The sequence below is a fragment of the Kogia breviceps genome, chromosome 1 (genome assembly GCF_026419965.1).
Source record: "Kogia breviceps isolate mKogBre1 chromosome 1, mKogBre1 haplotype 1, whole genome shotgun sequence".
NCBI lineage: Eukaryota > Metazoa > Chordata > Mammalia > Artiodactyla > Physeteridae > Kogia > Kogia breviceps.
Window position 1 is genome coordinate 176,876,924 of NC_081310.1, and position 9,179 is coordinate 176,886,102.

Sequence of the window (9,179 nt, forward strand, 5' to 3'; positions counted from 1 at the left end):
ACACGGGTTTGAGCCCTGGTCTGGGAAAATCCCACATGCTGTGGAGCAACTAAGCCTGTGCACCACAACTACTGAGCCTGTGCTCTAGAACCCGTGAGCCTCAACCACTGAAGCCTGCACACCTAGAGCCCATGCTCTGCAACAAGAGAAGCCACCACAATGAGAAGCCCGTGCACCGCAACAAAGAGTAGCCCCCACTCACCACAACTAGAGAAAGCCTGTGCGCAGCAACAAAGACCCAACTCAGCCAAAAATAAATAAATAAAACAAAAAAAAGTGGGACTACATCAAACTAAAAAGTTTCTGCATAGCAAAGGAAACAATCAACAAAATGAAAAGGCAACATACTGAATGGGAGAAAATATTTGCATATTATTTATCTGATAAGAGGTTAATATCCAAAATACATAAAGAACTCATACAACTCAAAAGCAAAAAACCAAACAATCTGATTTTAAAATGAGCAGAGGCTCTGAATATACATTTTTAAAAAGAAGACATGCAAATGGCCAACAGGTACATGAAAAGGGGCTCAGCATCACTATCATCAGGGAAATGCAAATCAGAACTCACACCTGGGGATTTCCCTGGTGGCACAGTGGTTAAGAATCTGCCTGCCAATGCAGGGGACACAGGTTCGAGCCCTGGTCCGGAAAGATCCCACATGCCACATAGCAACTAAGCCCGTGTGCCACAACTACTGAGCCTGCGTTCTAGAGCCTGCAAGCCATAACTACTGAGCCCACATGCCGCAACTACTGAAGCCTGAGTGCCTAGAGCCATGCTCTTCAGCAAGATAAGCCACCGCGATGAGAAGCCCGTGCACCACAACAAAGTGAACCCCTGCTCACTGCAACTAGAGAAAGCCCACGCACAGCAAAGAAGACCCAATGCAGCCAAAAATAAATAAATACATTTATTTTTTAAAAAACACCTCACACCTGTTAGAATAGCCGTTATCAAAAAGACAAGCTATAAGTGTTGGTGAGGATGTAGAGAAAAGGGAGCCATAGTGCACTGTTAGTGGGAATGTAAATTGGTCCAATCACTATGGAAAACAGTATGGCAGTTCCTCAAAAAATTAAAAATAGAACTACCATATGATCCAGTAATTCCACCTCTGGGTATTTACCTGAAGGAAACAAAAACACTAACTCAAAAAGACACATGCACCCCCGTGTTCATTTGCTGCATTATTTACAATAGTCAAGACATGGAAGCAGCCTAAATGTCCATCAGTGGATAAACGTATAAAGAAAATGTAATGTATATACAATGGAATATTATTTGGCCACAAAAAAGAATGAAATCTTGCCATTTGTGACAATATGGATGACCCTGAGGGCATCATGCTAAGTGAAATAAGTCAGAGAAAGATAAATACCATGTGATCTCACTTATATGTGAAATCTAAACAAAACAAAACAAATGAGCTCATAGATACAGAGAAGAGATTGGTGGTTGCCAGAGGCATGGAGGTGGGGGATGGGCAAAATAGGTGACCCCCAAAGGTACAAACTTGCAGTTGTAAAATAATTAAGTCATAAGGACGTAATGTACAGCATGGTGACTATAGTTAACAATATTGTACATTTGAAAGTTGCTAAGAGAGTAGATCTCAAACATTCTCATCACAGGAAAAAAATTTGTAACTATGTATGGTGCCAGATATTAACTAGACTTTTTGTGGTGATCATTTCACAATATATACAAATACTGAATCATTATGATGTACACCTGCAACTAATATAATGTTATATGTCAATTATATCTCAAAAAAAGGTAATCAAAAGAATAATATTTTGTGACACATGAAAGCTACATGAAGTTCAAACTTCCGTGTTCATAAAATTTTGTCAGAACACAGTCGTACTCATTCCTTTATGTATGTCTCTGGCTGCTTTCATGTCACAAGGGCAGAGCTGAGGGGCAGCAGCAGGGACCTTATATCCCACAAAGCCCAAAACATTTACTATCCAGCCCTTCACAGAAAAAGTTTGCCAGCCTCTGCTATAAGCTACAGAGATTATGAGGTTGGTTGGTACCTCAGCAGAAATGACTAATATAGATGAGTTTAAGGAGAGATAGGGGAGTAGCCCCAGAGAAGGGAATGCCAGGCACCACAGAACTATTCTGGATCATTCCCATTTGCTCTCACTGTGGACACGCAACCCCTCTGAACTCTTACCTTGAAGCTCTTCCAGAGAAGTAGCATTGGGATGAGGTGGTCTCTTAACGTATAATTCCTTAGCTTTGTGTATTTGGAAGAGAGGCTGGCAGAGAGAATGCCCACATGCTGTAGTCAGCCCACTCCCATCTCTAATCCCCCAGCAGGACTTGGCACTGACTCGATATTAGTCTGTCCGTACTGGTAGCCTGGGGTTTTGCTCTTTGCACTGCAACCTGAACCTGTTGAAAACATCTTTATTTCTCTGGGCCCCACTCAAAATTGGTAGTCCTTTGGGTTACTTGGCTAATGGATCAGAGCAACACCCAAATGTTCTATATGTGGCCTCCAAAATTCATATTCATACAAGTGCGCCGCTTCACCTTCTCCTTCTTCTTCTTCATTGAAGTAGACATGACATACAATATTACAAGTGTGCTTCATAATGGTAGGTATTGGAAAGTGCGGCAACTTGCTTTTTACTTAAAGGAACTATCCTTACATGCCTTAGACCACTGGAACCTAGAAAGTTCACCGAGGTGGCAGCCCCTTGAATTATCATGGAGCTTCCCTTGCATCCTCTGGCCTGTATGTGTCCAACCAATGCATCTAGATACTTGTTCTCTTCACCAGGTCCTATTACTACAATGTCATCACTGACATGGCAGGCATCTGATATGACCACGTTACCCAGTATAACAAGTTGTATGGAAATCTCAGTGGAGGGCTAGCCAGACCACCAGCCGGGAATGGTGATGCCTGTGGTTGGGCTCCAGGATCCAGAGCTATGATAGGTCATTCAAGCCAAGGGAGCTGCAGAGAGTCAAAGGTGACTTCCGAACCAAATCCTTGGAGGAAACCCAAGGTTAAGCCAGGGAAACCAAGTTCAAATTGTGGAAATGGGATAAATACGGCTGTCGGAACGGAGTAGGAGCAAGGTAAGGCATGAGCCCTCACATATGAATAGTATCTTGGTTGACTGTAGGATTCTTGAATCAGTCCTCTTTTCTCCAAGGCCTGGAATGTTCCATTGTCTTCTAGATTCCAGTTTTGCTAATGAGTTGTCTGATGCCAGTTCAATTCCCTTTCCTTGATAAGAAAACTATTTTCTCTATCTGGAAGCTTGTAAAAATTTTCTTTGATCCTTGGACTTCGGAAATTTCACCAGGTCTAGTCTAGGTGTGTATATCCTTTTTCATTTGCCTCTTTCTACCCTCTCCCTCAATCATTTGACTCCAACCACCTCAGTCTGACAGGCCAGTTCCTGCCTCAGGGCCTTTTACTCTCTCTTTTTAAAATTGTGGTGAAATATACATACCATAAAATTTACCATTTTAACCAATTTTTTAGTATACAATTCAGTGGCGCTAAGAACATCCACAGTGTTATGCAACCATCACCAGTATTCATTTCCAGAACTTTTTCATCACCCCAAACAGACACTCTGTAGCAATTAAACAGTAACTCCCCATTTCCCCTGCCCCTAGCCCCTAGTTATCTCTAATCTATGAATTTGCCTATTCTAGGTACCTCATCAGGACCTTTTATTCCTATTCCCTCTGACTGTTTTCTTCATTTTCAAATCTCAGTTCCATTGCCACCACCTCAAGAGAAGCCTTCCTTGATCACCTCACCAAAGCAGCACTCCCCAATCCAGTAAGTCTCTATTCCAATATTCTATAACCTTATCACCATCTGAAAATTATGTTGCATATGTTTTTTTATTGTCTATCCTCCCCAACTAAAATATCTGATTCATGCCTTGTCTATCTTGATTACTGCTGTGTCCTTAGCATACAGGACAAGTCTTAGGAAGTGTTTGTTGAATGAATGAGTGACAGTGGAATATAAGAAGTGTTTTTTTCTCCCGTGGGCTTAGAGCAAACAGTTTGCAAGCTGGGATCTTTGTGTTGAGGTATGTGGAAGTGTCCTTTCTGTTTGCTGGAGGCCAGCAAGAAGCATTGAGTTCAGCCCAGCATGGCAGCTTCCTCCATGCTGCCTGCATCTGAGCAATACAAGCTTCTCCCAGAGCTGCATGTAGAAAGCAAGCATCAGTATCTTTGCGCTGGCTGCCTCCTGGGAGGAAACACTGTCTTCCAACCTTGCATCCTTTGACCTCTCCCCAAGCTGTGCTCCATTTTGCAAATGCTGATGGTCTATGCCTTCTTTGCAAGAACTCAGGGTCTTGGATGTACCTGAGATCTCCCCCAGACTCCAACAGGGTCAGTTATCGAGTGGTTCAGCTGTCCTAGCAGAGAGTTGGAGAAGGTGGAGGAGAATGTATGCATTCTGATTTGTTTTCTTAAATGGAAGAGAAGGAGATAGAGTTAGAGGCAGCAATTTTGTGTAGCACACAGCCTATCTTATCTATGCTACAGATGGTAATGAGCAACCATTACTGATGCTCCATTGATAGTTGAAGCAACTTGGAATTATAGACGTTGTGTTACACTCTCAAATTAATGGAGGGTGGTTTCAGCAAAAACCTGGCACAGGTATGGAACTGTTATGAATATGAACGTTAGCTGTCCTGGATGTCTTGGTGCAAAACAGGTTGAAAATCTCTGCCCTGGAGCCCCAAATCCAAACTACTTACAGTGGCTCACAGGATCTTTCACATTCCTTACCATCCCCTCCAGCCTCCTCTCACCCAGCCTGTGGAGCAACCTCACTTACAATCCCCAAAATGTAATGTGCTTCCTCTTGCCTCTGCACATACTTTCTCCCCTCCATCTGGATTTTATTACTCTCCACCCCCACTTGCCTTGAAAACTCATAATTTCCTTCAAGATTCAGTTCAGACATCATCCTGTGAAATTCCTAGAGGTAAGTGCTCCCTCCTCTCTGCTTCCCTGTGGCCCTAAACAAACATCTCCATTACTGTCCTTATGAAAAGTTTTCATAACTTTTCCTTGGTCCATTTCTTTCAACTACTGAGGGCAGGCATTTTATCTTATTTCACTGTGTAATCTCCATGTATGTGCCCTGTATCAGATATACTGCTGATATCAATCAGTGCCTGGTCAGGAGACAGAAATCACACCACGAATTTAGTATAAAGAATTATTAACTAGTAAACGAGATAGACAGATAGATAGATTATAAAGATTATACAATTATGGAACCAGGCAAGTCCAAAGCTGCAGTGTGGGCAAGAAGGCTCAAGACCTAGGAGATCCAATGCTCCAGTTCAGTCCAAAGGCAGTCTGCTGGTGAGTTCCCTGTTTCTCATAGAGGCCAGTCTTTTTGTTCTATTTAGGCCTTCAGCTGATTGGACAAGGCCCACCCACATTATGGAGGGCAATCTGCTTTTCACCAATTTAAATGTTAATCTCATCCAAAAACACCCTCTAAGTTGACACATAAAATTGATCATCACAGGTGATTATCACTAAAAGGATAAAAGAAAACAAGAATAGCAAATGTAGCAAATGGCAAAGAAAACAGGAGAAGCTAACACCTCTAGGGTTGAAGGAAAGTACTGAAGGAGGGAACAAATTTGCAAGGCTCCCCAACCTTCTTCATCTCTTGACAAGACTGAGATTCACACAACTGTGGAGAATGTATTTGCAGCCCACTGGATGGTAAAGTTCACTGAAGTGCCACAGGCCTGGACTGGAGGATCAGAGGATAGCCACAAGGATGCCAGTATATCTTGCTAGAGAGTGAACACTACTACATTGGCAGCTGCCATGAAGGATTAAGAAGACAGGCCCACTAGGTTCAGGACAAGAAACCCCTGCCTCTGCTTTTGTAATATCCGTCCAGTGTCCTCTATTAACTAGGCTTAGGATTGCCCCAGCTGACAAAGAAGACTTGTCTATAGGGTCCAGCTCATTTCATGAAGCAGGGCAAAGAAGGGTAGATTGGGCTTCCCTGGTGGTGCAGTGGTTAAGAATCTGCCTGCCAATGCAGGGGACATGGGTTCGAGCCCTGCTCCGGGAAGATCCCTCATGCCGCAGAGAAACTAAGCCCGTGTGCCACAACTACTGAGCCTGCGCTCTAGAGCCTGCGATCCACAACTACTGAGCCTGAGTGCCACAACTACTGAAGCCCGTGTGCCTAGAGCCCATGCTCTGCAACAAGAGAAGCCACCCAATGAGAAGCCCGCACACTGCAATGAAGAGTAACCCTTGCTTGCCGCAACTATAGAAAAGCCTGCGCGCAACAACAAAGAATCAACACAGCCAAAAATAAAAATAAATTGATTAGTTTAAAAGAAAAGAGGGGTAGATGTAGAGCTAAGTGACAATAAATTGATAACTTGCTACAGTTGAGGAATAAATAAATAATAAACAATAAATAAATAAATAAATGTCTTCATCACCCAAAACTGTAACTAATTAGGAAGGTCATGTGTTGTCTGAGATATTCAAATGAGAAAAATTTTAAATTTAATGAAGGGAGTTGGGCTCTTCATCAGAAGGAAAGGGGGAAATAGGCTATAAGACAGGATCATGGTGACCAGGGAGATAGAGAATAATAAAGCACTATGAGGACAACAAGATGGGCCAGATACCTGTGAAGTTGTACCAGCTCTTTAACAAATGTAATTATCTTACCCTTATCCCAGAATCAGAAACCTTTGTACTTTGTATGCTTGTTATTCCAGTGACCATAAATTCATTCCCATGCCACAGTTCAAAACACATTATCAGAATAAACTATTTTCCAGTTTTTGAATTTACTTTCATGAAAACATTTACAAAGGGAATACAAATTAAATCTCACTTCATTTCATTTAATGTTTTGCTTTAAGTCCAGTGGTTAGGACTCTGCACTCTCAGTGCCTAGGGCCCGGGTTCAATCCTTGGTCGGGGAACTAAGATCCCACAAGCTGAGCAGTGTGGCCGAAAACAAACAAAAAAATGTATTGCTTTATCCAAAATAATATCTTATTTAAAGTTATTCGTTAACGTAATATTAGGCTAGCATTTCCATAATTCATTCTGTTTATCTCCCCACTCTATTGGCTACAAAATGTTACCCCCAAAAGGGAAAGTCCTCGTTTATCAAGATCAATTGTGCTGGACCCAGATTTGTTCAGTCCCCTTTTCTCTCACTGCTGTTGAAGACTCCCTCAGAAGGATTGCCTGGTAGAAAGCACATTCCTCTAGGCTGCAGGAGGGAGGCTTACCAAGTTCCTAAGGCAGAAGCGATACTGTCTTGGTGCTCCCCCACCTTGTCCAGGAGCGCCTATTGTGGGGACTACGCTTGGCCTCCCAAGTTGCTCACAGGCACAACCTACTCTTAAGCCTCAGAACTACCTCTGGGGCTTATCTGTTGCTGCTGAGACAAAATGTTCTGCAAGACCCACTCAGCACGCATGCTTCCAGACTGGCTGGCTAGGCTGGTTCCAGAAATGTGGGGGAGTTGATGCCTTTTGGGGTACACTTTGGTGAGATACAGGAAGCAGCAGATACCTTCTTCTCCCTTTTTCCCCACCATGGACAGTTAGGGGATGCAGTAATTTCATACAGCCTTGCTGATGACATCCCCGGAGACCAATCACCTGTACTTGTTATGAAGCTATGGCCAGCTCAGTAATGCATGTATATTTTTATTGAATTCCCTCCCTGCTTTACTCCCCTTTCTCCCTCACTCCTGCTTCCCTGGGACTTCACTATTCCCCAAAGTGTTAGCACATAAGCTTTTGCCTCAGGCTTTGCTTTCTAGGGAACTAGGCTAAGACACCAGTGCTCTCATTCTACTTTCTTCCCCCAAAGGTTACCATTATTAACAGTTTAATATGGATCCTCTATTAATTGACTCACATAAATGAGGTTTACTTGTATTAAATATTGTGTAGTTATTTTATGTCCATGATATCAAACTATACTTTGCCCCTGAGATTTGTTTTTAACAATATGTTTTGGATATCTTCCCATGTCAGTACACACAAAATTGATCTCATTCTTTTTTCCCAATATTTTATTTTGAAAAATTTCAATCATACAGCAAAGTTGAAAGAATTTTACAGTGAATACCCATATACTCACCACCTAGACCCTTCCATTAACATTTTACTAGACTTATATCTATCCATCCCTCCATTCATCCATTCATTTTCCCTTTTGATGCATTCCTAAGTAAATTGCAGGCATCAGTACACCTCCCTCTTAAAAAATCAGTATGAATATCATTAATTAGAGTATAATGTTTATATATATATATATATTTTTTGTTGTTGTTGTTGTTCCAGGTAAAATGTATATACAATGGAATGTACAAATCTTAAGGCTGCTTTTGCTGAGTTATAAAAAATTCATACACCTGTGTAATCAAAACCCATATAAATACATAGAACATTATCACCATCCCAGTAAATTCCTTTAGGTCAATTTCTGCCTGTAATCCCCCATTGTCAACAATTGTTCCAATTTTATTTCATCAAATTTTAGTTTTACCTGTTCTAGAACTTCATATAAATAGAATTTTAAAATACGTGCTCTTTTGTGTAAGAGTTATGTCACTCAGCATAATGTTTTTGAGATTCACTGTTGTTCATTACATAATTGAGTAGTACTCCAGTGTATGAACTTATAAGTGTTTATGTATATATTCCCCTACTTATGGACCCCAGTCTGTTTCCAGGTTTTTGACCATTATGAATAGAGCTGCTATGCACATTCTCGTACAAGTCTTTTTTTTTTTTTTTTTTTTTTGGTGGTACGGGAGCCTCTCCCATTGCGGAGCATAGGCTCCAGACACACAGGCTCAGTGGCCATGGCTCACGGGCCCAGCCGCTCCACGGCATATGGGATCTTCCCGGACCGGGGCACGAACCCTTGTCCCCTGCATCGGCAGGCAGATTCTCAACCACTGCGCCACCAGGGAAGCCCCATCGTACAAGTCTTTTTATGCACAAAAGTTTTCATTTCTCTTGAGAAAAAACCGAGGAGTGGAATTGCTGATTTATAGGGTAGATATTTGTCTAGTTTTATAAAAAACTGCCATACTTTTTTCCAAAGTGGCTATACCATTTTACACCTCCAAAAACAAAGTATGTGAG